Genomic DNA, 7,436 nt, shown 5'->3' with positions numbered 1-7,436 from the left:
TTACTCTCTAATTAGTTATGATTATTTTGGTTGCAAATGACAGAAACCCAATTCAAATTAGCTTAAACAAAAAAGGGATTATTTTACCTAATGTAAATAAAGAATCTATGGGTAGAATAGGATTTAGAAGCACATTTGAACATGGCCATTTAAACAACATCATCACAAATTGGTCTTTCACCATCTCTTGACCCTGCTTTCCTCTGAGAGAATTAGTTTAGGCATATCTTCCCAAGTATTAGCAAAGATGGCCAGTAGAAACTTGGAACTTACATCTGAAAAGCTTGGTAAACTCAGTAGAAAGAATGCATATTATTCTCCATTGTTCTAGAAAAAGACCCAAGCCTGACTCTCCTTGAAGAGGGTCACATACTCACCATGGAATCAATCACAGCAACTTTTATTATAGGTCTGGGTCACATGATCAAGCTTTGAACTGGAGAGATGGTCTCCTGTGGGCACAGACCATGCCCACTAAGAATGGCACTGGGATACTTTTCCCAAAGAAGAATGTAGACATCATTACTTGAAGAAGAGGAAATGATTCTGGGCAGGTAAAAATAGCCAGTGTCTGCCATACACATCCCATCTCCCATGTCATTTAGAACATTATAAAAATCTCTTTCAAATACTCAAATAAGATAAAATTTCTTGAGCTGCTAAATTGTATTTTATTTTTGACATACCATGGTAAAGATGTGGATGGGCAAAATGTGGTATCCAGAAGAGTGGAGAATCATCTTTTCATCCTCCTTATGTAAACATTGGAAATCAAGGCAAGCATAACTTGCAATAAAGTTATATCACCAAATGAATCCTCTTCAATCTTTGATTAGGCAGATTTGAAAGGGACTGTTAATGCACTATAAAGCATCTGAATTCAATGGGCATTTTGTTCTTGTTTCCTGGGCTCTGTGTGAGATGCTGATGAACTTCAAGAATACAGACATTCATATGATGGAGAATTTGAAATAGACAACAAATTTAGTGATAAGTCATAATGACCTAGTTATAAAAACTGTCAATAATTTAGCTCTAATGTTTACTCACCATTATAGAACCAAACACTATTTTATTTCTATTCTCTTCAGATGTTGCCAGAATCCCTGTCCACACTCTCGCCTCAGGAAATTAGCAGAAAGAAGATGGAATTTAAAAGAGAATAAACAAAAAGTTTAATGGGTTTTTGCAGAACCTGAGTTTTGGAAGGGGAATGGTAAAATAAAGGTTTCAGGAAAGGGGGAGGGTTCTCCAGCCTTCCATATCAAAGAGAAACCAATACTTCAAGCTCAGAGCCTGGAATTCTCTTGGGACTCTATACAGACCAGCATCTGCCACCATAATTACAAAAGGTGTCATCTGACCGACCTCAAGCTACAATGTTAGACTAGTGGTGTGAAACAAAACAAAATTTTACTTTCTTAACATCCTTTAAATAGGTGTTACTTCCCTTAATAGCACTGCTGTGCTTGGTGGGAGAAGGAAGGGAAACCTAAATCCTCACTCAATAGCTTTAATAATGTTCCAACTATTATTTTTAAGCCTATACATTTTTTTCCTCTAAAATCATCTAATCATCTAAGCAGGCCTTCCTTAAAGGCCTATAGTTTTATATGTTTTTTTCCTTTTTCTTTGCTATTATTAGAAGTTCTTCACATCTTGTCTGTGAAATTTAAATTTAAGTTGTCTTATAATCAGGACAAAATTAATTTCCCTTTAAATTGTATGGTACCTAGTTTCCAAGTATGTTTTGTTTTGTTTTGTTTTGTTTTGTTTTGTTTTGTTTTGGTTGGGACTAAATATCACAGCTAATACAGTGAGGAAGAAAAGATATATTTTATGATCAAAGCTAAGTTTATAAAAAATGAAGTTATGCATAGTGATAATTCTGGCCACAAGTTAAATGGACAATAGTTCAGTCTTCAGTGAAACTTTAATAACCAACGTTTCTTAAATAAATAAAGCAAACCTCCTGGAAAATAACAGAATGTAAGAGGAAAGCCCTGCAAGTATAATAATGAATTAACTATTGCTAATTACATATATATGAGATTAAATATAAATATAAATATAAATATGATAATAGCTATAGTCATAAACTGACCTGATCACCCATCAGCGTAGTACCTCTTTGGGCCTAACATATGGTCCATTTACCTCACATGTCATCATCTGTCCTTTGGCATTTAGTCATGTTGGGATCCTGAGTTGCTACTCCCAAAGCTTACTTTCATAGCTTTCCCTGGTAGTCTGAGTAGAGGATTAACAGCACTTGAGTCTTGTTAGGCTCTTAGAGATCTACAGGACTCTTCCATATCCCACTATAAAAATCAAATTCTCTACCAGATTGCAACTCTTATATCAATTACTGTGGACACAGAATGTAAATAGTGGGTATTTTTTTTTATTACTAAAAAAGGTACTTAGTTTCTCAGATTAATTTTGAGAGATGCTTTGTATGTGTTTCTTACTTTTGTTTAAATAATTTTTTTTAATGTTTATGCATTTTTGAGAGACAGAGAGACAGAGTGCAAGCAGGGGAGAGGCAGAGAGAGAGGGAGACACAGAATATGAAGCAGGCTCCAGTCTCTGAGCTGTCAGCACAGACCCTGACATGGGGCTCAAACCCACAAATCACGAGATCATGACCTGAGCTAAAATTGGCTGTTTAACTGACTGAGCCACCCAGGTGCCCCTTGTTTTTGTATTTTAGAAACAATCTAGTGAGTGCTTTCTAAAATTGTCCACATAAGTCCTCCATGTTTTGTTGCATGTTTCTTTTTCACCTTATTGAAAGGGACAGAAAATGCCAAAGATTTGAACTCTCCCAACACTTGAAGCTTGTGAGTTTTTCATGAGAGTATCTACTTGAAAATATTTGCAGGCGGGGCGCCTGGGTGGCTCAGTCGGTTAAGCGTCCGACTTCGGCTCAGGTCATGATCTCACAGTCCGTGAGTTGGAGCCCCGCGTCGGGCTCTGTGCTGACAGCTCAGAGACTGGAGCCTGCTTCAGATTCTGTGTCTCCCTCTCTCTCTGACCCTCTCTCGTTCATGCTCTGTCTCTCTCTGTCTCAAAAATAAATAAACATTAAAAATTTTTTTTTAATATTTGGGGGAAAAGGCATAAAAGAAAATAGATTAAAAACAAACATACATACATACTTTGGGTCCAGAAAAAAAACTGGGTTAGTACCTGTACAATGACATACTGGCTCTGCGCTTTTAGGTAGTTACTTAACATTACTGACCTCAAGTCTCTCAACTGTGAAACAGGATAGTAACACCTACCTCATAGGGTTGATGCAAAGACTAAATCAGTTAATGAGAAAACACAGAAATTACCCAATTCAGCAACTGACAAATAGAATATATTCAATAAATGGTAACCAATATAATGAAGAACATAGTAAGATAGGGAGGAAATATCTAAGGCAGATTCCTATTTATAATGTAGGCTACTATAGTCCAGACAGTTGTCCCGTCTCTCCTCTATCCATTGGGCAAAAAAAATTGGAGTAAGAATAAAAGCTTTTTGGTTCCTTTATAGTTTTACACAAATATTAGAAAACAAATTAATTTAAATTTGGAAATAAAGCCCTTACACATTAACCATGATGCTTAAATATTACTTTCAGATAGTATATGTGTTTAATGTTCCTCCTCTGTGCTAAACAGAGAATGAAGGAAGATGTTAAATCAAAGAACATAGTGAGAAATAACTAGAATCAGAAGACTCTGAGAGATAAAGGAAAATTGAAGATGATAGGAACACTTCATTCCAGTCCCTTAAAATATGATTCTCAGTCTATCTGCTGGATCAGGCAGTGAAATACAAATGTTATTTAGCTGCAGGCTGAAGGTTGATCTGATAAATCAAGCTAAAAATAAATTTCCAGGAAAATTTAATAGAGTGGTCTACCCTATAATGTACTCAGTAAAATTTATGCGAGATATTACCCCTCTTTAAGGAAAGGAATAAAATGTTGCTGTTTCTATGTCAATCACTAAAGGAGAGGCTTGTTAGATGTTCTCCAACAAAATGAATTACAAAGAGACTAAACTGTTTCATTAAAATAAGACAAAAGTTTCAATTATTTGCAGAAGCTACATTCACAGTATAACAAAAAGGATTATTGCCACAAGAGAAATACTTTCAAGACTCACTGTTCTTTCACTAATACAAATAACCCCATTTTGGCAGTTCTGATCATTTAGAAACCAACAAAGAGAAGAACATTGTCAGTAACATCTGTTATAACAGAGAGATAGCAATGTTGAATTCTCTTTCCTTGAAGCACTGATTTGGATGGCTATGTGATGTTCCTGAGATCACAGTGTGTCATAGTTCTTTTTGGTATGTAAACATTTTTTTTTGTTTTGTTTTTGTTTTGTTTTTTGTTTTTGAGGAAGTGTGTGTGCGTGCGTGCTTGAGGGAGAGAGGCAGAAGGAGAGGGAGAGACAGAACCTTAAGCAGGCTCCACGCCCAGTGTGGAGCCCAACGTGGGACTCGATCTCACAATTGTGACATCATGACTGCAGCCAGAATCAAGAGCCAGATGCTTAACCCACTGAGCCACCCAGCCACCCCATATGTGAACTTCTTTAGATCAGTTCAACTTTGCAGGATGTTCTACCTGAGGTTGCTCCTTAAGGGCTCTATGTAGAATACATTTAAAATGGAGTTGCGGGGGGCACCTGGGGCGTCTCAGTCAGTTGAGCTTTGGACTTCCGCTCAGGTCCTCAGGTCGTGATCTCACAGTTGGTGAGTGAGCCCTGCATTGGCCTTACTGCTATCAGTGTAGGGCCCGCTTCAGGATCCCCTGCCCCCCCCCCCATCTCTTTCTGCTCCTCCCCCACTTGCGCCTGCCCACATGCTCACTCTCTCAAAAAATTAATAAAACATTTTTTAAAAATCAATAAAATGGAGTTGGTCTTTTTCCCCTACAGAGTTGAGGGCTCCTAGTGGCTCAGCAGCTTGGGCAGAGAGAAGAAAAAAAGCTGCCTATTGGTGACAGCCAGTGGCGTGAAAGCAGGGTGGTGGCAGAGGAGACAGAGTAGTAATAGATTAGAGATACATTTTGGAGTCAGAATCAAAAGACTTCGTCAAAGATTTGCATATAGAAGATGGGAGAAAAGGAAAAAAAAATCAAGAATGACCACCAAATTTTAGGTTAGCATAATTAGATGGGACTAGAGTCATTTACAAAGCTGGTAAGAAAATAGAAGTTAATATAACGTGAGTCTTCCTCTGTATAAGAAATATTTTTAAAGACTTTTTAGAAAATTGAGCCACTATTAACACTTTGCTTTTTAAAGCATGTTCTAAATGTTTTCCCTGAGACAGTATCATTTTGGTATATTTCAGACCTCTTTTAAATTATTGAATATTTGAAGTTTCTGCAGATAATCACAATAAATCATAAAATATTTACTATTCTTATTGTAAAAGGTGAGAGTTTACCTTTTGTGAAGTTTAGAAAAAAAGCCTTAAACATTTTTTCAACCCTTTTCCAGGTTCCATGCTTTCAAAGATAAAATTAATTACATGCTTTTCAAAATTATACATTTCTTTTGATAGTCAGCAAATACTAGCTGGGCAGGCCATGCTAAGCTAACTCATAAGAAATTGTTCAGCAGATTTTGTAAAAATTAATTAGCTTTTGTTTTGACCCTTTAACATTTTGAATCTGCATAAGTCTAAAAATTTGGTTAAAAGACAATTTCAGGTTGACAGCATTTTTTAACCCGAAGATTTAACCAGGCAAAAGATAATTTTTAAAAATTGACTTTAGGGGTACCTGGGTGACTCAGTCAGTTAAGTGTCCAACTCTTAATTTTGGCTCAGGTCATGATCTTACAGTTTGTGAGTTTGAGCCCCTCATAGGGCTCTGCATTGACAGTGCAGAGCTTGCTTGAGATTTCCTCTTTCCCCTCTCTCTCTGTCCCTACCCTGCTTGCTCTCTGTCTCGAAATAAAAAACAAAACAAAACAAAACAAAACAACCTTTTTTAAAAAATTTCATTTTAGAGGTAGAAACAGCATGGTATTATTTTTTCAAATGAAAGATCAGAGTGACATCTAGTGTTCAATGGAAGTATCTGCAACTGACTATATAGGCACACTCACACAAATCTATCAGCGCCATTTTTCTAACAGTAGTTGCTCACTCTGTCTCTGTGTCACATTTTGATAATTCTCATAATATTTCAAACTTTTTCATTATTATTATATTTATTATGGTGATCTGTGATCAATTATCTTTGATGTTACCATTGTAATTGTTTTTAGGGCATCACGAACCACACCCATATAAGACATAGAACTTAATTGACAAACATTGTGTATGCTCTGAGTGCTTAACCTACCTGTAATTTCCCATGTCTATCCCTCTCCTCAGGACTTCCTATTCCCTAAGACACAACAATATTCCCTGAGACACAAGAGCCAACTAATAATCTACAATGGTCTCTAAATGTTCAAGAGAAATGAAGAGCCACATGTCTCATACTTTAAATCAAGAGCTAGAAATGATTAAGCTTAGTGAGGAAGGCATGTTGAAAGCAAAGATAGACCAAAAGCGAGGGCTCTTTCACCAAACAGTAAGCCATGTTATCAATGGAAAGGAAAAGTTCTTGAAGGAAATTGAAAGCACTAATCCAGTGAACACACCAGTGATAAGAAAGTGAAACACTTTTATTGCTGATATGGAGAAAGTTTGAGTGGTCTGGATAGAAGATCAAACCAGCTGCAACATTCCCTTAAGCCAAAGCCTAATCCAGAGCAAGGCCCTAACTCTCTTCAATTCTGGGAAGGCTGAGAGAGGTGAGGAGACCGCAGAAGAAAAGTGTGAAGCTAGCAGAGGTTGGTTCCTGAGGTTTAAGGAAAGAAGCCACCTCCATAACATCCAAGTGCAAGGGGAAGCAGCAGGTGCTGACGTAGAAGCTGCAGAAAGCTAGCTAGATCCTTACTGAAGGTGATTACACTAAACAACAGGTTTTCAATGTAGAAAAATGGCCTTCTATTGGAAGACGCTGACTAGGGCTTTCACAGCTAGAGAGGAGAAGTAATACCTGACTTCAAAGTTTCAGAGGACAAGCTGACTCTCCTGTTAGGGGCTACTCTAGCTGGTGACTTTAAGTTAAAGCCAATGCTCCTTTGCCCTTCTGAAAATCCAGGGCCCTTAAGAATTATGCAAAATCTATTCTGCCTGTGTTCTATAAATGGAACAATAAAGCCTGGATGACAGCATGTCTGTTTACAACATGGTTTACTGGATATTTTAAGGCCACTGTTGAGACAGTCGCTGAGAAGAAAAGATTCCTTTCAAAATATTGCCGCTCACTGACAATGCACCTGGTCACCCAAGAGCTTTTATGGAGATGTACAATGAGATGAATGTGGTTTTCAGGCCTGCTAACACAACATCCATTCTGTAGC

The sequence above is a fragment of the Panthera leo genome, chromosome D3 (genome assembly GCF_018350215.1).
Source record: "Panthera leo isolate Ple1 chromosome D3, P.leo_Ple1_pat1.1, whole genome shotgun sequence".
Classification (NCBI taxonomy): domain Eukaryota; kingdom Metazoa; phylum Chordata; class Mammalia; order Carnivora; family Felidae; genus Panthera; species Panthera leo.
The sequence above is the reverse complement of the archived record's forward strand: the minus strand, read 5'-3'. Positions refer to the sequence as shown.